General features: G+C 39.0%; 2 non-coding genes and 1 pseudogene across 2 annotated transcripts; all 3 read right to left on the minus strand.

Moving 5' to 3' along the window:
* Nucleotides 1–6,125: 6,125 nt before the first annotated feature.
* On the minus strand, nt 6,126–15,588 carry LOC119562171 (annotated as a pseudogene).
* A 401-nt stretch (nt 15,589–15,989) lies between these two features.
* Nucleotides 15,990–16,168, minus strand: LOC119562146. The gene has a single exon (XR_005221714.1). It is a non-coding gene; the product is annotated as a 5.8S ribosomal RNA (ribosomal RNA).
* A 659-nt stretch (nt 16,169–16,827) lies between these two features.
* On the minus strand, nt 16,828–18,822 carry LOC119562160. Its single transcript, XR_005221726.1, has one exon. It is a non-coding gene; the product is annotated as a small subunit ribosomal RNA (ribosomal RNA).
* Between the last annotated feature and the right edge of the window lie 3,394 nt (nt 18,823–22,216).

The raw sequence follows: 22,216 nt of genomic DNA on the forward strand, positions 1-22,216 counted from the left end.
CTTTTAATATAGGGACACCTCTTTTAATTTATCCCCGCAGGGAATTATCACATAACTCAGTATGTGATAATGGCAGACCAATATACATATATATCAAGATTATCAATACAAAATATATATCATTATTAGCCTGCCTCAATTGTAATTATTTATTTGGATTAACGATAAAGTTCGGAAACAATTTGTTATTCTATGTATAATAGAAACCTTGGCCTTTGTTTCAACATTATTATCTTTGGGCTTAAAATATTAACCGTGGAGCCAAGTCTCATATTCATAAATGAATAAAGAAACAAATTTGACGGATTAATATCTTCTCTACCGACAGACAGTATTTTGTCACGTCAATAGTAGATGGCCGGCCCATTGACCATCCTATAGTAGTTTTTGGACCCAATATCTTTAATTCGGGTATTTTCAATTGTCTTTGCCAATCAACCGTTTGGTACTCTCTCATATAATAAGAGAATACACATATAATTCCATTATATGGATATATCTTCATTATTTTATTTGCTACATCACCCTATAATAGTTTTTGAACCCGTCAACTTCAATTCGGGTATTTTCAATTGTCTTTGCCAACCATTTATATGGTATTCTCTATTATAATAAGAGAATACTAGTGTATATCCATTATATGGATATATCATCTTCATATTATTTGCTACACCACCCTATAGTAGTTTTTGAACCCATCATCTGCAATTCGGGTATTTTCAATTGTCTTTGCCAACCAACTATACGGTATTCTCTCTTATAATAAGAGAATACAAGTATATTTTCATTATATGGATATAATGCCATTTATTTTTCAATATCCATATAATTCATTTAGTTTTGTATGTACAAAACAAGTTTTCTTTATAGTATTGACAAAATCATATGTTTACGCATAACATAAGTTTTGACCAATACGAGGAGGGGCCCGCCAACGACCACCTCCCTATAGTAGTTTTTTACCCCACGCACTACTGCGTGCCTGTTTACAGTACTAGTGCCAGCTATCACTAGGTTTATATATCATGTTTCAGTGATATATGGGTAAATTCTACCATTTATTCTTATGTATATGGCATTTCTATGCCATATTTATACAATCCATTCATATCTTAATGTATATTTATTATATTATACATTATTATGCCTTATAGGTATTATACCTATAAGCCATATCCATACGATTCATTCACTAGTGCCGCCCCTCACTAGGTTTATAATTGTTATATCATTGATATACAATTTATTTCTATATATATGGCATTTATATGCCATATCCATACAATGCATTCACATTTCAATGTATATTTACTTGTTATACATTATTATGCCTTATAGGTATTATACCTATAAGCCATATCCATACGATTCACTTATATAAATATATGTATATTTTTCTATACATAATTTTTTTTTACTTTTGTATGGATTTCTATGCATATCCATAGTTTATATGGATATGCTTGGCGTTCTATATAGTATTGACAAATTCATATGCATAACATAAGTTTTGACCAATACGAGGAGGGGCCCGCCAACGACCACCTCCCTATAGTAGTTTTTTACCCCACGCACTATTGCGTGCCTGTTTACAGTACTAGTGCCAGCTATCACTAGGTTTATATATCGTGTTTCAGTGATATATGGGTAAATTCTACCATTTATTCTTATGTATATGGCATTTCTATGCCATATTTATACAATCCATTCATATCTTAATGTATATTTATTATATTATACATTATTATGCCTTATAGGTATTATACCTATAAGCCATATCCATACGATTCATTCACTAGTGCCGCCCCTCACTAGGTTTATAATTGTTATATCATTGATATACAATTTATTTCTATATATATGGCATTTATATGCCATATCCATACAATGCATTCACATTTCAATGTATATTTACTTGTTATACATTATTATGCCTTATAGGTATTATACCTATAAGCCATATCCATACGATTCACTTATATAAATATATGTATATTTTTTCTATACATAATTTTTTTTTACTTTTTGTATGGATTTCTATGCATATCCATAGTTTATATGGATATGCTTGGCGTTCTATATAGTATTGACAAATTCATATGCATAACATAAGTTTTGACCAATACGAGGAGGGGCCCGCCAACGACCACCTCCCTATAGTAGTTTTTTACCCCACGCACTATTGCGTGCCTGTTTACAGTACTAGTGCCAGCTATCACTAGGTTTATATATCGTGTTTCAGTGATATATGGGTAAATTCTACCATTTATTCTTATGTATATGGCATTTCTATGCCATATTTATACAATCCATTCATATCTTAATGTATATTTATTATATTATACATTATTATGCCTTATAGGTATTATACCTATAAGCCATATCCATACGATTCATTCACTAGTGCCGCCCCTCACTAGGTTTATAATTGTTATATCATTGATATACAATTTATTTCTATATATATGGCATTTATATGCCATATCCATACAATGCATTCACATTTCAATGTATATTTACTTGTTATACATTATTATGCCTTATAGGTATTATACCTATAAGCCATATCCATACGATTCACTTATATAAATATATGTATATTTTTCTATACATAATTTTTTTTTACTTTTGTATGGTTTTCTATGCATATCCATAGTTTATATGGATATGCTTGGCGTTCTATATAGTATTGACAAATTCATATGCATAACATAAGTTTTGACCAATACGAGGAGGGGCCCGCCAACGACCACCTCCCTATAGTAGTTTTTTACCCCACGCACTATTGCGTGCCTGTTTACAGTACTAGTGCCAGCTATCACTAGGTTTATATATCGTGTTTCAGTGATATATGGGTAAATTCTACCATTTATTCTTATGTATATGGCATTTCTATGCCATATTTATACAATCCATTCATATCTTAATGTATATTTATTATATTATACATTATTATGCCTTATAGGTATTATACCTATAAGCCATATCCATACGATTCATTCACTAGTGCCGCCCCTCACTAGGTTTATAATTGTTATATCATTGATATACAATTTATTTCTATATATATGGCATTTATATGCCATATCCATACAATGCATTCACATTTCAATGTATATTTACTTGTTATACATTATTATGCCTTATAGGTATTATACCTATAAGCCATATCCATACGATTCACTTATATAAATATATGTATATTTTTCTATACATAATTTTTTTTTACTTTTGTATGGTTTTCTATGCATATCCATAGTTTATATGGATATGCTTGGCGTTCTATATAGTATTGACAAATTCATATGCATAACATAAGTTTTGACCAATACGAGGAGGGGCCCGCCAACGACCACCTCCCTATAGTAGTTTTTTACCCCACGCACTATTGCGTGCCTGTTTACAGTACTAGTGCCAGCTATCACTAGGTTTATATATCGTGTTTCAGTGATATATGGGTAAATTCTACCATTTATTCTTATGTATATGGCATTTCTATGCCATATTTATACAATCCATTCATATCTTAATGTATATTTATTATATTATACATTATTATGCCTTATAGGTATTATACCTATAAGCCATATCCATACGATTCATTCACTAGTGCCGCCCCTCACTAGGTTTATAATTGTTATATCATTGATATACAATTTATTTCTATATATATGGCATTTATATGCCATATCCATACAATGCATTCACATTTCAATGTATATTTACTTGTTATACATTATTATGCCTTATAGGTATTATACCTATAAGCCATATCCATACGATTCACTTATATAAATATATGTATATTTTTCTATACATAATTTTTTTTTACTTTTGTATGGATTTCTATGCATATCCATAGTTTATATGGATATGCTTGGCGTTCTATATAGTATTGACAAATTCATATGCATAACATAAGTTTTGACCAATACGAGGAGGGGCCCGCCAACGACCACCTCCCTATAGTAGTTTTTTACCCCACGCACTATTGCGTGCCTGTTTACAGTACTAGTGCCAGCTATCACTAGGTTTATATATCGTGTTTCAGTGATATATGGGTAAATTCTACCATTTATTCTTATGTATATGGCATTTCTATGCCATATTTATACAATCCATTCATATCTTAATGTATATTTATTATATTATACATTATTATGCCTTATAGGTATTATACCTATAAGCCATATCCATACGATTCATTCACTAGTGCCGCCCCTCACTAGGTTTATAATTGTTATATCATTGATATACAATTTATTTCTATATATATGGCATTTATATGCCATATCCATACAATGCATTCACATTTCAATGTATATTTACTTGTTATACATTATTATGCCTTATAGGTATTATACCTATAAGCCATATCCATACGATTCACTTATATAAATATATGTATATTTTTCTATACATAATTTTTTTTTACTTTTGTATGGATTTCTATGCATATCCATAGTTTATATGGATATGCTTGGCGTTCTATATAGTATTGACAAATTCATATGCATAACATAAGTTTTGACCAATACGAGGAGGGGCCCGCCAACGACCACCTCCCTATAGTAGTTTTTTACCCCACGCACTATTGCGTGCATGTTTACAGTACTAGTGCCAGCTATCATTAGGTTTATATATCGTGTTTCAGTGATATATGGGTAAATTCTACCATTTATTCTTATGTATGTATATGGCATTTCTATGCCATATTTATATAATTCATTCATATCTTAATTTATATTTATTATATTATACATTATTATGCCTTATAGGTATTATACCTATAAGCCATATCCATACGATTCATATACTAGTGCAGCCCCTCACTAGGTTTATATATCTCATTTTAATTATATATTGGTAAATTCTATTATTTATTCTTGTGTATATGGCACTTATATGCCGCCATATCTATAAAAATGCATTTATATTTCAATGTATATTTTCTATATTATACATTATTATGCCTTAAAAAGTTATTATACCTACCATAAGGCGATATCCATACGATTCATTTATATAAAAGATATATGTATAATTTTCTATACATAATTTTTTTTTATGAATATATGGGTTTCCTAAGCATATCCATATAATACATTTAGTTTTATATGGATTAGATTGGTCTTCTTTATTGTATTGCCAAACTCATATTGATAAAATAAGTTTTGAACAATAAGAGGATCAGCCGCCAACCAACCAACCACTGCTACCATTGGAGGAACATATACTTACTTTTTATATGTCCTCTTACTTGAATGGTCCTCTCTTTACTTGAAAATTTCATTACCATAGGAATCTATTTATACATGGAATATGATTTCCACTACTTTTTCGCGTCACTAATAATTAATATGACGATACAGACTTGCTACCATAACATAAGTCTTGAACAATAATAGGAGCAGCCGCCAACCAACCACCAACCAACCAACCACTGCTACCATTGATAGTAATTTTATATGTCCTCTTTAGTTGAATTTCAATACCATAGGAATATTTATACATGGAATATGTTTTGCCACTACTTTTTCGCGTCACTAATAATATGACGATACAGTCTTGCTACCATAACATAAGTTTTGAACAATAAGAGGAGCAGACACACCAACCAACCAACCGCGCTGCTACCATTATATATACTTATATTTATATAAGTCCTCTTTACTTGAATGGCCTCTTTACTTGAATTTCAATACCATAGGAATATTTATTTATACATGGAATATGTTTTGCCACTACTTTTTCGCGTCACTAATAATATGACGATATAGACTTGCTACCATAACATAAGTTTTGAACAATAAGAGGAGCAGACACCAACCAACCAACCGCTGCTACCATTGAATGAACCATATATACAAACTTTTATATATGTCCTCTTTACTTGAATTTTAATACCATAGGAATATTTATACATGGAATATGTTTGCCACTTTATCATCGCGTCACTAATAAGATGACGATACATTTTGTTTGTTCAATATTTACTTATATATTGATGTTTCCAATTTAGGTCTTTTATATTTCTTCTTCCCTACCTTACACACCACAAACAAAGTGGCGTGCGATGCTGCAAGCAAGCATAATGATTATGCCCGCTTGCAACATCTTTATTATCGAATCATCAAGCAAAGGATAAGCTTCAGTGGATCGCAGTATGGCAGCTGCTCAACCACTTACAACACCTTGCCTGTTACAAAAGTCGTTTACAATTGATTCTAGGCTTTGTCATTGTATTAAATAATGCTTTTATATGTAACTAGCGCGGCATCAGGTGATCAAAGATCCTCCCAATTTACTATGTTACAAATTACATTGGCATCACATCCATTGTCGTTTATAAAGTAAATTATAAACTTTAAATGGTTTAGAAGCCATACAATGCAAATTGCCCCTTATTTATCATTGCAGTCCAGCACGGATACGACCTTAGAGGCGTTCAGGCATAATCCAACGGACGTAGCGTCATACCACTGTTCGCTCGAACAAGTATTGTGCCATTGGTCCGTACCTGCGGTTCCTCTCGTACTACGCAGGAATGCTGTCGCAACAACGTTTTGTCATTAGTAGGGTAAAACTAACCTGTCTCACGACGGTCTAAACCCAGCTCACGTTCCCTTGCATGGGTGAACAATCCAACGCTTGGTGAATTTTGCTTCACAATGATAGGAAGAGCCGACATCGAAGGATCAAAAAGCGACGTCGCTATGAACGCTTGGCCGCCACAAGCCAGTTATCCCTATGGTAACTTTTCTGACACCTCTTGTTAAAAACTCTTTAAACCAAAAGGATCGATAGGCCGAGCTTTTGCTGTCCCTGTGTGTACTGAACACCGAGATCAAGTCAGCATTTGCCCTTTTGCTCTATGTGTGGTTTCTGTCCGCACTGAGCTGGCCTTGGGACACCTCCGTTATTATTTGAGAGATGTACCGCCCCAGTCAAACTCCCTACCTGGCAATGTCCTTGAATTGGATCATACCTGAGTAATTGGAGTTATACCAAATTTTCAAATCAAAAATACATAAATGCACCGTTTTATTAAAGAATTTGTTTGCGATTATATAACAAACTCGTGATACTTTGATCAAGAAGCTTGCATCAAAACCCAATACCATAAGATATAATAAATATATCCGTATAATGGCTAGGAAATGATACACGTTCCATTTAATCAAGTAAGTAAGGAAACAATAAGAGTAGTGGTATTTCATTGGCGATACCAAACCGAAGTCTAATATCTCCCACTTATTCTACACCTCTTATGTCTCCTTACACTGCCAGATTAGAGTCAAGCTCAAAAGGGTCTTCTTTCCCCGCTAATTATTCCAAGCCCGTTCCCTTGGCTGTGGTTTCGCTAGATAGTAGATAGGGACAGTGGGAATCGGATCCCTCCGCTTTTATTTAACGTGGCATGTTCCGCAATGAAGGGATTACAACCACGGCATTCTAATATACCCACAAGTGAGTATATAATGCACGGGTCTAGGTTAAGCGCCAGACCAACGCCCCGGACTAGAAGCTATAGCTATGTACATAGCAACCACCCCAGTAGCAATTCGAGTGCTTACTTGTCGGGCAAGCACTCCCCCTTGCGTAGGGGCGAGATCTATCTAAAATCTCTACTGTTCTGTGGGTCGCAGCACCCGAGTTGTGTAACGCAACATCCACGTCGAGCCCGAGGACTCTACCCGCGATTTAGGTGTCAACCACAGCCACCACGATACTCCCACAAGGGGGCCAACCTCAATGAGCAGCCTTGGAGCTGCTCAACCCGTGGTACCGAAATTACAGGCTCGGTGAGCCTCACCCCTTCAGCTCCGACAAGCTCGGATGGGGCAACCATTTGCCATATTAGTCGCCTCCTACGACAAGCTATGACAGGCTGTGGCAGAATTCTTCGCCGCTACCACACGGCAAGGGTTTTGGACTAAAAGTCCCTCCTCCTGCGGAACGCTTCGTCAGCAAACGTGTTGAGTCGTCGAGTCCTGTCCTCATCCTCCAGAATCCTTCCAAACGTCCAGTTTTCACCATCTCGCTGCACTCCAAGTCCATCAAGGTCGCGCAAATCTGCATAGAGGGGGCAGTCACACAAGACGTGCTGCCAATCCTCAACTGGATCGCCACATGAGCATGCGGCAGAGTCCGAGAGCGCTCTATTATGCAGAAATGCGTTTAACGATCCGTGTCCAGTGATCAGGAATCCGGTGCGCATCGGAAATCCGAAGTGTGGATTCCGAAATGCCAGAGTGACATCTGGGATGAACTTGTAGGTCACCCGTCCAGATGCATCTACGTCATCCCATCTGTCCTGCCATCTGTGCAGTAAGCACTGCTCCATACGCACCATCTTCTCTTCCCAGCTCAGACTCGTGAGGTCTTCGCCATACAGCAGATCGTATTCCTCCAGCGGGTATCCACGCTTTAGTTTGTATTTAACTGCCATTTGCATGGCAGCTAAATCAAACGGGGGAACGCCAGCAAGAACCTGCAGTGCCGCAGTGGACACTGTTCGGCATACCGGAAGGCTTCCCATAAGGATTAGCCTCTGGCAAGCAAGGAGTCGCCTCTTGGCCACAACTTGCTGCGTCGTAGTGACATACCATACCGAGGCACCAAATAGCGCACAGGGCACCATGAGTCCGGCATAGATGGTCCGCCTGGCTCGAGGACTGAAACCCCAGTCTACTCGAAGCACACGCGCCAATGCTGCAACGACTCCAGCCATACGCTGTCGAAGGTTCCCGACGTGCTCGAGGAATCTCAAGCCTTCGCTGACTGTGATGCCAAGGTACCGGCAGCTGCTTACATACGGCAAGTTTGCTCCAGCAAATTTTACCGCAGGGGGGCGACTTGGTACACGCGAAGGGCCACGCGTAAAGTGTTCGCTTCCTTTAAGCAGCATAATTACCGTCTTACTGGTGGAAACGGCAACGCCGACTTCCATCCCCCACGTTTCAACGATGGACATTAGTTGCGCTCCTTTTGTCTCCAGCGCGAGTCGGGAGTTTCCCTCGACGAGAAGCAGCAAATCATCCGCATACGCACTCAGTGTGCAGTACGACTCAAGGCGCCGGATCAGTACATCCATCAGCAGATCCCAAATGAATGGGCCGCTGATTGACCCCTGCGGACAGCCTCTAGTTACGGGGACATCAACTTCCTCGTAACTGCTTCGGATGACTGCTCTTCTGCCTGAGAAGAAGCTCTGCCACAAGCCCATCTCTCGGCATCCCAACTCCGCCAGTCGGCGCAGTGCAGCACTCCATTCCACATTGTCGAAGGCTCCCTTGAAGTCCACGAAAATGCCGAGCACGTATTTCGCCGGGCTGGCGTGAATACTGCTCTTCACGTGCATCCAAGCATCCTCCACACAACGTCCTTGGCGAAAACCGAACTGCCACCTGCAGCCTTCCGGAAGAACTTCTCTCACACGATCTACCATGATGGCCTCCAGCACCTTTCCGAAAACCGGAAGCAGGCAAATGCCGCGGTACGACGATGGCTCACACCTGTCCTTGTCGGGTCCCTTGAGCAGAGCTACCACACGAGGGCATTTCCACTCAGCAGGGAAGTACCCCGACCGGATGCAGCTGGAATACATCGCCGTAAGATGCTGAGGTATGGCGCGCCACACAGCCTTGCAAATCGTACCGTTGATGCCGTCCATGCCAGGCGAGCGTTTGCTCTTCAACCTAGCGACACAAGCACCAACCTCAGAAACTTCCAGGGGCGGTGGGAATTCCTCCGCTGAGGCAATCGGTGCATCGGACTCCGCAACTGGGAAAAAGTTGCGGAGGAGCACACGCGCACAGTCACTCCAGTTGGTGACTAGCTCGCCATTTACGCGAAGGCACCCAATCTCCGTCCGTTTCTTGCGACCTCGGCACATCTTGTAGACGCGCCCCCAGGGATCGTGTGAATTTTCTCCCACGAAGCGTCTCCAGCTGTCCTCCTTCGTCCTCAGGATGAGCTTCTTGTAGGCGGCCGAGGTAAGTCTCAGCTCGCGCACAATAAGCTCGGCCACGTCGTCATGGCGACGACGTCTGGCATCCTGAAGTCGGCGCCTAAGTCTCCTGACTTCGCGGCGCATCGCACTAAGGTCAGCGGTCCACCAACCTGGTCTCGATCTCGGCGATCCTGCAGTCCTCCTACCCAGAACAAGGTCGCACACTTCGTGGACGATCCTGCGAAGGGTAGAGGCTTGTTGGTCCAGCGGCGATTCTGAGAAGTCTTCCGGAAGTTCGGTTGCCCTACTCACCATTTCCTGCTCGAACAACCGCCAACGTGCATTGGAGAAGTTCCAGGACGGCACCGGAGCTAGGCTCTCAACGGCTGTATCGGTCGTTGGGTTGGCCACAACAGTAACGATGTTGTGGTCACTCAACTCCCAATCGTCCACTCTCCACTCGTATGTGGCTAGCATAGATCCTGCAGCGTTGGCGATCGTCACGTCGATGTCGCTCCGTCCGTTGCTGGACTCGAACGTGTACACCGAACTTGGCTGGTTTAGAACCACGGCTTCCTTCTCCACAATCCACTGAGACAGCAGCTCACCCCGATTATAGTTTGCAAGTCCCTCAGCGTGAGGAGGGAGCTTGCTAAACCACATGGGGGATGCTGCGTTCGCATCAAGGCCAAGGATTGCGGGGGTTCTGCTGGCCAGCAGCAGGACCGCATCCAAGTACGCGAGGTACGGTGGTAAATCGGCATCAAACTGACAATATGCGGAGCATAGAAAGATTAAGCCAAATCTTCCTTTTATGCTCACACATACGCCGTACTCCGTGGTGAGGGGCTCCACTTGCATGCAGGTGACATCCTGGTGATTAACTAGGATGGCCGCCTTTCCTCCTCGATCGGTAAAACTCCTTATACCGTCAGGCAGCTCATCCATCCTCCCGTCGTTCACATATGGCTCCTGGACCAGTGCGAACAGGCTCTTGCTCTCTCGCAATCGGACTCCGAGCTCGATGGTAGCAGCTCGTCCTTTGCCACAATTTGCTTGGATGAAGCTATACATTTTTAATGTCTAGCATTCACCCGCGCCAGCACCGCCGCATACACAGGGCACCCGGGGGACAGCATATGGTGCGCCGATGGGTAGCCCTTGAAGCGGCAATTCCGGCAGTCCACCGGATTGGTGCAGCCTCGCGCATTGTGGCCAGTCTGTCCGCACTGTCGGCAGACCTTGTCGCTCTCCTTCATCCTGCAACTGGCCACCTTGTGGTCGAAACCGACGCACCTATGGCACGCATAAGTGCGCACCAAGGCCCGGCAGTTATATGCAAACCACCCTATGTAGGCTTTTCCTCCGTCCAGGACATCAAGTGCCGTCGCGTCGACCTCTAGCGTCACGTTGACCGTGGCGCCATTAGCCTGCGACCAGGGCTTTTCGAGCCGCACCGTCCTCTTGAATTGTGCCAGGTCCATCTTGTCCTCGAAGTTGTTTTTATACAACTCCGTCATGAAGTCCTCGGGCGTGTGCGCAGTGTCGACGTTGCTCACTACAACCTTTGGCTTAAGTTCCGGGGTCTGCTTAATTTCAAGTCCGGCCTCGCCGAACTTCTTGTTAGCCATCACGCGCTTAAGCTCACTGGACGACGGGGTACGTATAACCGCACCGCCACGCGCCAATCCCCTGACTTCATGGAGTCGGACTCCTAGTGCAGGAGCGATTTCTTTCCGCACCTTCTCCGCCAGCTGCTTGCCCGAGATGGTCGGGTCTGGGCTGTGCACGACTGCCGACCAGGTCTCCCGCGGCTTTCGCGGCATCGGGATCGGCGTGGCAGAAGGCACTGGCAAGCTGGGGTACGCAGCTGCATACGACGGCTGGTTAGCAACAGCGACTGGTCGCTGAGCTGGCGGCGGTGGCGTCTTTTTGCACTGCTTGTAGCGATCATCGAGGATGGCATTCCTAATAAGCAGCGACGAGATCAAGCCGTCGTACCTCGTTGCGACTTTCATAATCTCCGTCTGGAGTTTTGCAGACACTATATTCACAATGAGCCCTAGCAGCTCATCCCTGATCGCAGTCGACTCTTCTGCGACGCGGCACGATCCTTGCTTCACGATCTCCATGGAGCAGTGCGACGAGCGAACAACGGGAGGGGGAGAGGGGACTACGACCTCAACTCCAACGGCGACTTTTGCTGCAGCGGCTGATGTCGAGGCTTCAGCGGCGTCGGCAGCGGCAGCAGCAGCGGCAGCGGCAGCAGCAGTAGCAGCTGCAGCTACTACAGCAGCAGTGGGGGCGGCGGCAGCGGGAGCGGGCGGCGGCGGCATCTCCAGAGAAGAGAGCGTCTCCTCTACAAGGGGCTCTGGCCCGCCTCCAACTCCATCCACGGCAACAATCTTTGCCTGCGAGGCGTCCCTTGCGGCAGCACCTCGTCCACGCTTCCCCTTCGGGCGGCCTTTTCGTCCAACATTGACGCTACCTCGACTGCTGGCAGATTCGCTGCCCGAGCATCCGCCCTCCGTCTCCATCGGAGATGGAGCCATCGCCCACCTACCCTCTAAACTTTTTCTCGAGCAAGCTCACTTACCCGATAAGAAAGCTTAGGCGGTACACGCACAGCTGACGCGCGAGAGGAATCACGCGAGAGGGAACACCTGACGCCAAACGCTCTCGCGAAAGCTCTCTCACGAAAGCGCTCTCTCGAAAGCGCTCTCCAAGCACACGCGGCGCGCGCACGTGTGGAATTTTCCACAAAGGAAAACTCCGATTACTCCGCTCACCGCTGACTTTTCCTAAATGTTTTTACACCACCGTACTCCTTTCGCAAAGGCACGAATTTTGACGCAAATTTTAACTTTGTACACCACGTACTTTCCGAGATATGACCGACTGATTGGGACCACGAAAAAACACACGTCCGTCGTTAATCCATTCATGCGCGTCACTAATTAGATGACGAGGCATTTGGCTACCTTAAGAGAGTCATAGTTACTCCCGCCGTTGACCCGCGCTTACTTGAATTTCTTCACTTTGACATTCAGAGCACTGGGCAGAAATCACATTGTGTCAACACCCGCTAGGGCCATCACAATGCTTTGTTTTAATTAGACAGTCGGATTCCCCAAGTCCGTGCCAGTTCTGAATTGATTGTTAATTGATAATCGTTATAATTAATAAGAACTAATTGGTTTAACCCAATTAGTATTCTTAAAAATTTTAGCAAGAAAGTTCCACAATTGGCTACGTAACTAAACTATCCGGGGAACAAGTGACCAACATAAATGCCAGACACTCTATTTACCCAGAACGAGCACATAAACCATGTTATTGTTTCCCAATCAAGCCCGACTATCTCAATCTTCAGAGCCAATCCTTATCCCGAAGTTACGGATCTAATTTGCCGACTTCCCTTACCTACATTATTCTATCGACTAGAGACTCTTCACCTTGGAGACCAGCTGCGGATATTGGTACGGCCTGTTGAGAAGTTTGCGTGTCCCCACCATAAATTTTCAAGGTCCGAGGAGAAAATATCGACACAACAGTATATGTCATGCTCTTCTAGCCCATCTACCATATCTCTCTGCGAAAGACTTCCATGGTAGTACGGCTATAAAACAGAAAAGAAAACTCTTCCGATATCTCTCGACGGCTTCTTTATGGTCGTTCCTGTTGCCAGGATGAGCACGAGGCCCATATTTAATAACAAACGGATACTCAACAGGTTACGGAATTGGAACCGTATTCCCTTTCGTTCAAAATTATTCAAGTATATTAATTAGCTTGATTTATATAATATAATTATATTTGTATGGCATTTGTGTTTTACTTGAAAATTTTCGGCTTTTGCCTTGAACTTAGGACCGACTAACTCGTGATCAACCACTGTTCACACGAAACCCTTCTCCACTTCAGTCCTCCAAGGTCTCATTCGATTATTTGCTACTACCACCAAGATCTGTACCAATGGCAGCTCCATGCAGGCTTACGCCAAACACTTCTACGCATACCATTGTACCTTCCTACTCACTAAAGTTTCAAAATTTATATCACAAGTAATATAAATCATCTACTTTAGCGGTAATGTATAGGTATACAACTTAAGCGCCATCCATTTTAAGGGCTAGTTGCTTCGGCAGGTGAGTTGTTACACACTCCTTAGCGGATTTCGACTTCCATGATCACCGTCCTGCTGTTTTAAGCAACCAACGCCTTTCATGGTATCTGCATGAGTTGTTAATTTGGGCACCGTAACATTACGTTTGGTTCATCCCACAGCGCCAGTTCTGCTTACCAAAAGTGGCCCACTGGGCACATTATATCATAACCTTGAACTTCATATCAAGAAAGTTAAGGTTCTTACCCATTTAAAGTTTGAGAATAGGTTAAGATCGTTTCGACCCTAAGGCCTCTAATCATTCGCTTTACCAGATAAGATTATTTTATATAACATTAAAATGCACCAGCTATCCTGAGGGAAACTTCGGAAGGAACCAGCTACTAGATGGTTCGATTGGTCTTTCGCCCCTATACTCAATTCTGACAATCGATTTGCACGTCAGAACTGTTTCGGTCTTCCATCAGGGTTTCCCCTGACTTCAACCTGATCAAGTATAGTTCACCATCTTTCGGGTCACAGCATATATGCTCAAGGTACGTTCCAGTTAGAGGCATAAATAATATAAATATCATTATACATAACTATATAGAACGCCCCGGGATTGTGTTAATTAGCTATAAATAGTTAAAAAACTAATCCCATTATTAGTCAAGTTAATTACGCTATTAGGTTTATATCCCAATAACTTGCACATATGTTAGACTCCTTGGTCCGTGTTTCAAGACGGGTCCCGAAGGTATCCTGAATCTTTCGCATTGTTAATCATACAAGTGCATATAATAAACACAAAAATCAATGATAATTATGCCATTATATAATTCCGAAAAATTAACGCACTGTATTCATATAAATCTATCAGCACTTTATCAAATTAATAACATTTATTCTGTGTTAAAATGCAAGCAAATTAATTTGAATAAACTATAAGTTATATTTTATGATAAATTTTGTATGCTAATAGATTACAATGTCCTTATATGGAAAAAATGCACACTATTATCATAATATTGTTTAAATATTACAATTTTAATGATGAATTTTCCATAACGGATATTCAGGTTCATCGGGCTTAACCTCTAAGCAGTTTCACGTACTGTTTAACTCTCTATTCAGAGTTCTTTTCAACTTTCCCTCACGGTACTTGTTTACTATCGGTCTCATGGTTATATTTAGTTTTAGATGGAGTTTACCACCCACTTAGTGCTGCACTATCAAGCAACACGACTCTTTGGAAACATCATCTAGTAATCATTAACGTTATACGGGCCTGGCACCCTCTATGGGTAAATGGCCTCATTTAAGAAGGACTTAAATCGTTAATTTCTCATACTAGAATATTGACGCTCCATACACTGCATCTCACATTTGCCATATAGACAAAGTGACTTAGTGCTGAACTGATTTCTTTTCGCTCGCCGCTACTAAGAAAATCCTGGTTAGTTTCTTTTCCTCCCCTAATTAATATGCTTAAATTCAGGGGGTAGTCCCATATGAGTTGAGGTTGTGTATAACTTTTTTTGCAATTAATTCTTTATATATAATGATAAAACATTTTATTAAATTCGTTATATATTTTATATATTTGTATGGCATTTGTTTGGTCTAACGAATCAACGAAGAATAATAATATTGTCAACGGCTTTCTATTTACTAATCTTTAATAAGAGACAATTCTAGATAAATTTTTTATGCTAGACATTTCTCAGTATTATTTGATTGAAAAAGAAAATATTTCTCTTCGTTTTTCACATTCAAATTATTTACTAATGTGAGATAATGTTTTTCATATATTTGTTAATATTATGAATAATATAATAATTAAATTATTATTATCCAATAATATACCATATGCTTATAAAATTTCATTATAAAATTTATATAAACAACTTAATTAGCATAGTCTTACAACCCTCAACCATATGTAGTCCAAGCAGCACTATAAAATTAATTAAAGTACATAACAGCATGGACTGCGATATGCGTTCAAAATGTCGATGTTCATGTGTCCTGCAGTTCACACGATGACGCACAGTTTGCTGCGTTCTTCATCGACCCATGAGCCGAGTGATCCACCGCTTAGAGTTTTATATATTGGTTTGGTAATTTTGTCATATATGTTTTTATTGAAAGAAATTAAAAATACACCATTTTACTGGCATATATCAATTCCTTCAATAAATTGATTTTTATACCTAAAACGAATGCTGCGAAATGTCTTAGTTTCATATAACCAATAATATATCAAGTATTTTTTAAATGGCATTTACGGTATTAATACTTTTTTTTAGCGATATATATTGAAATTTATATAAAACATTAACCTGTAATAATCAGGTACAACATTGTACATTTTAGGTTGTTGCATTATCCAATGTATGCGCATAACTGAGATGAACAATACATATCGCAACGCGTGTATATTATGGTCCATATACACACAGTGTTTTATTAATTAATTGCATTTAATATACAATATAATAATAATATTAAATAAATTTAATAATTTCGATTTGCTTGTTCGAATTTGTTATTTGTTTGCTTTTGCTTATTTATTTATCTCTTATTTAATGCAATAATATATTTATTATTACAATTATTATTTCGATTTGCTTGTTCGAAATTTTATATTTGATCTATAAAAGATCATATTTTTGGCAATTTATATTTTATTTGTATTACTATAATATATTATATTATTATAATAAAAACAAATTTTTTTATTAACGGTAAGGATATTAAACAATAATGATCCTTCCGCAGGTTCACCTACGGAAACCTTGTTACGACTTTTACTTCCTCTAAATAATCAAGTTCGGTCAACTTTTGCGAAACAACCGTAACACACAAGGCGTCACAGTGATCACGTCCGGAGACCTCACTAAATAATTCAATCGGTAGTAGCGACGGGCGGTGTGTACAAAGGGCAGGGACGTAATCAATGCGAGTTAATGACTCACACTTACTGGGAATTCCAAGTTCATGTGAACAGTTTCAGTTCACAATCCCAAGCATGAAAGTGGTTCAGCGGTTTACCCGGACCTCTCGGTCTAGGAAATACACGTTGATACTTTCATTGTAGCGCGCGTGCAGCCCAGGACATCTAAGGGCATCACAGACCTGTTATTGCTCAATCTCATTATTGCTAGACGCAATTTGTCCATTTAAGAAGCTAGTGTCCTTATAATGGGACAAACCAACAGGTACGGCTCCACTTATATAAACACATTCAAACACAATAAACATTTTACTGCCACCATGAATGAAGGCTATATAAGCTTCAACACCATAATCCTGAAGATATCTATTTAATATATTTGAGTCTCGTTCGTTATCGGAATTAACCAGACAAATCACTCCACGAACTAAGAACGGCCATGCACCACCACCCATAGATTCGAGAAAGAGCTATCAATCTGTCTTACACACTTATGTTCGGACCTGGTAAGTTTTCCCGTGTTGAGTCAAATTAAGCCGCAGGCTCCACTCCTGGTGGTGCCCTTCCGTCAATTCCTTTAAGTTTCAGCTTTGCAACCATACTTCCCCCGGAGCCCAAAAGCTTTGGTTTCCCGGGAAGCGACTGAGAGAGCCATAAAAGTAGCTACACCCAATTGCTAGCTGGCATCGTTTATGGTTAGAACTAGGGCGGTATCTGATCGCCTTCGAACCTCTAACTTTCGTTCTTGATTAATGAAAACATCTTTGGCAAATGCTTTCGCTTAAGTTAGTCTTACGACGGTCCAAGAATTTCACCTCTCGCGTCGTAATACTAATGCCCCCAAACTGCTTCTATTAATCATTACCTCTTGATCTGAAAACCAATGAAAGCAGAACAGAGGTCTTATTTCATTATCCCATGCACAGAATATTCAGGCATTTGAAGCCTGCTTTAAGCACTCTAATTTGTTCAAAGTAATTGTACCGGCCCACAATAACACTCGTTTAAGAGCACTAATGCAGGTTTTTAAATAGGAGGAACATATGAAAAAATACAAGTATCTAAGCACATGTAAGAACTCCACCGGTAATACGCTTACATACATAAAGGTATAGTACTAACCACAATTGTAAGTTGTACTACCCGTATGAAGCACAAGTTCAACTACGAACGTTTTAACCGCAACAACTTTAATATACGCTATTGGAGCTGGAATTACCGCGGCTGCTGGCACCAGACTTGCCCTCCAATTGGTCCTTGTTAAAGGATTTAAAGTGTACTCATTCCAATTACAGGGCCTCGGATATGAGTCCTGTATTGTTATTTTTCGTCACTACCTCCCCGAGCTGGGAGTGGGTAATTTACGCGCCTGCTGCCTTCCTTAGATGTGGTAGCCGTTTCTCAGGCTCCCTCTCCGGAATCGAACCCTGATTCCCCGTTACCCGTTGCAACCATGGTAGTCCTAGATACTACCATCAAAAGTTGATAGGGCAGACATTTGAAAGATCTGTCGTCGGTACAAGACCATACGATCTGCATGTTATCTAGAGTTCAACCAATATAACGATCTTGCGATCGCTTGGTTTTAGCCTAATAAAAGCACATGTCCCATAAGGTTCATGTTTTAATTGCATGTATTAGCTCTAGAATTACCACAGTTATCCAAGTAACTGTTAACGATCTAAGGAACCATAACTGATATAATGAGCCTTTTGCGGTTTCACTTTTAATTCGTGTGTACTTAGACATGCATGGCTTAATCTTTGAGACAAGCATATAACTACTGGCAGGATCAACCAGAATAATGTTTTTATTCATATTTCATTCATATTTTTGAATAGAAATTAGCAATATAAATTTTATAGATTGTTTTCTATCGACGAATACGGCCATTTTTATATAGCATTCGTATACGTTTGTTGTTTTCACAATATATACTTGTTCCGCCACTAATAATAACAAGTTTTTTAATTATTGATGTTAAAAACACAATATTTTTTTCGTAATACGTAATAATTTTCTTTATATTTGCATATTTCATTCTAAAATATCTTTTTTGTTCGACATACGTCATTATTGTATCCACACATGTACAATTTTTGTTTAACCAATATAAAATATTGAATTAAATCATTTGTATTTTGATGATAAATTTAAAATTTATCTGTATATATTCATATAAGACTCTTTGGTAATATATAATATAAAACCGAGCGCATATATGATATGTACGTTAGAAAAAATAATATATATATATATTATTTTCTTTTAATATAGGGACACCTCTTTTAATTTATCCCCGCAGGGAATTATCACATAACTCAGTATGTGATAATGGCAGACCAATATACATATATATCAAGATTATCAATACAAAATATATATCATTATTAGCCTGCCTCAATTGTAATTATTTATTTGGATTAACGATAAAGTTCGGAAACAATTTGTTATTCTATGTATAATAGAAACCTTGGCCTTTGTTTCAACATTATTATCTTTGGGCTTAAAATATTAACCGTGGAGCCAAGTCTCATATTCATAAATGAATAAAGAAACAAATTTGACGGATTAATATCTTCTCTACCGACAGACAGTATTTTGTCACGTCAATAGTAGATGGCCGGCCCATTGACCATCCTATAGTAGTTTTTGGACCCAATATCTTTAATTCGGGTATTTTCAATTGTCTTTGCCAATCAACCGTTTGGTACTCTCTCATATAATAAGAGAATACACATATAATTCCATTATATGGATATATCTTCATTATTTTATTTGCTACATCACCCTATAATAGTTTTTGAACCCGTCAACTTCAATTCGGGTATTTTCAATTGTCTTTGCCAACCATTTATATGGTATTCTCTATTATAATAAGAGAATACTAGTGTATATCCATTATATGGATATATCATCTTCATATTATTTGCTACACCACCCTATAGTAGTTTTTGAACCCATCATCTGCAATTCGGGTATTTTCAATTGTCTTTGCCAACCAACTATACGGTATTCTCTCTTATAATAAGAGAATACAAGTATATTTTCATTATATGGATATAATGCCATTTATTTTTCAATATCCATATAATTCATTTAGTTTTGTATGTACAAAACAAGTTTTCTTTATAGTATTGACAAAATCATATGTTTACGCATAACATAAGTTTTGACCAATACGAGGAGGGGCCCGCCAACGACCACCTCCCTATAGTAGTTTTTTACCCCACGCACTACTGCGTGCCTGTTTACAGTACTAGTGCCAGCTATCACTAGGTTTATATATCATGTTTCAGTGATATATGGGTAAATTCTACCATTTATTCTTATGTATATGGCATTTCTATGCCATATTTATACAATCCATTCATATCTTAATGTATATTTATTATATTATACATTATTATGCCTTATAGGTATTATACCTATAAGCCATATCCATACGATTCATTCACTAGTGCCGCCCCTCACTAGGTTTATAATTGTTATATCATTGATATACAATTTATTTCTATATATATGGCATTTATATGCCATATCCATACAATGCATTCACATTTCAATGTATATTTACTTGTTATACATTATTATGCCTTATAGGTATTATACCTATAAGCCATATCCATACGATTCACTTATATAAATATATGTATATTTTTCTATACATAATTTTTTTTACTTTTGTATGGTTTTCTATGCATATCCATAGTTTATATGGATATGCTTGGCGTTCTATATAGTATTGACAAATTCATATGCATAACATAAGTTTTGACCAATACGAGGAGGGGCCCGCCAACGACCACCTCCCTATAGTAGTTTTTTACCCCACGCACTATTGCGTGCCTGTTTACAGTACTAGTGCCAGCTATCACTAGGTTTATATATCGTGTTTCAGTGATATATGGGTAAATTCTACCATTTATTCTTATGTATATGGCATTTCTATGCCATATTTATACAATCCATTCATATCTTAATGTATATTTATTATATTATACATTATTATGCCTTATAGGTATTATACCTATAAGCCATATCCATACGATTCATTCACTAGTGCCGCCCCTCACTAGGTTTATAATTGTTATATCATTGATATACAATTTATTTCTATATATATGGCATTTATATGCCATATCCATACAATGCATTCACATTTCAATGTATATTTACTTGTTATACATTATTATGCCTTATAGGTATTATACCTATAAGCCATATCCATACGATTCACTTATATAAATATATGTATATTTTTCTATACATAATTTTTTTTTACTTTTGTATGGTTTCTATGCATATCCATAGTTTATATGGATATGCTTGGCGTTCTATATAGTATTGACAAATTCATATGCATAACATAAGTTTTGACCAATACGAGGAGGGGCCCGCCAACGACCACCTCCCTATAGTAGTTTTTTACCCCACGCACTATTGCGTGCCTGTTTACAGTACTAGTGCCAGCTATCACTAGGTTTATATATCGTGTTTCAGTGATATATGGGTAAATTCTACCATTTATTCTTATGTATATGGCATTTCTATGCCATATTTATACAATCCATTCATATCTTAATGTATATTTATTATATTATACATTATTATGCCTTATAGGTATTATACCTATAAGCCATATCCATACGATTCATTCACTAGTGCCGCCCCTCACTAGGTTTATAATTGTTATATCATTGATATACAATTTATTTCTATATATATGGCATTTATATGCCATATCCATACAATGCATTCACATTTCAATGTATATTTACTTGTTATACATTATTATGCCTTATAGGTATTATACCTATAAGCCATATCCATACGATTCACTTATATAAATATATGTATATTTTTTCTATACATAATTTTTTTTTACTTTTGTATGGTTTTCTATGCATATCCATTAGTTTATATGGATATGCTTGGCGTTCTATATAGTATTGACAAATTTCATATGCATAACATAAGTTTTGACCAATACGAGGAGGGGCCCGCCAACGACCACCTCCCTATAGTAGTTTTTTACCCCACGCACTATTGCGTGCCTGTTTACAGTACTAGTGCCAGCTATCACTAGGTTTATATATCGTGTTTCAGTGATATATGGGTAAATTCTACCATTTATTCTTATGTATATGGCATTTCTATGCCATATTTATACAATCCATTTCATATCTTAATGTAT

The sequence above is a fragment of the Drosophila subpulchrella genome, unplaced genomic scaffold (assembly GCF_014743375.2).
Source record: "Drosophila subpulchrella strain 33 F10 #4 breed RU33 unplaced genomic scaffold, RU_Dsub_v1.1 Primary Assembly Seq394, whole genome shotgun sequence".
Taxonomy (NCBI): domain Eukaryota; kingdom Metazoa; phylum Arthropoda; class Insecta; order Diptera; family Drosophilidae; genus Drosophila; species Drosophila subpulchrella.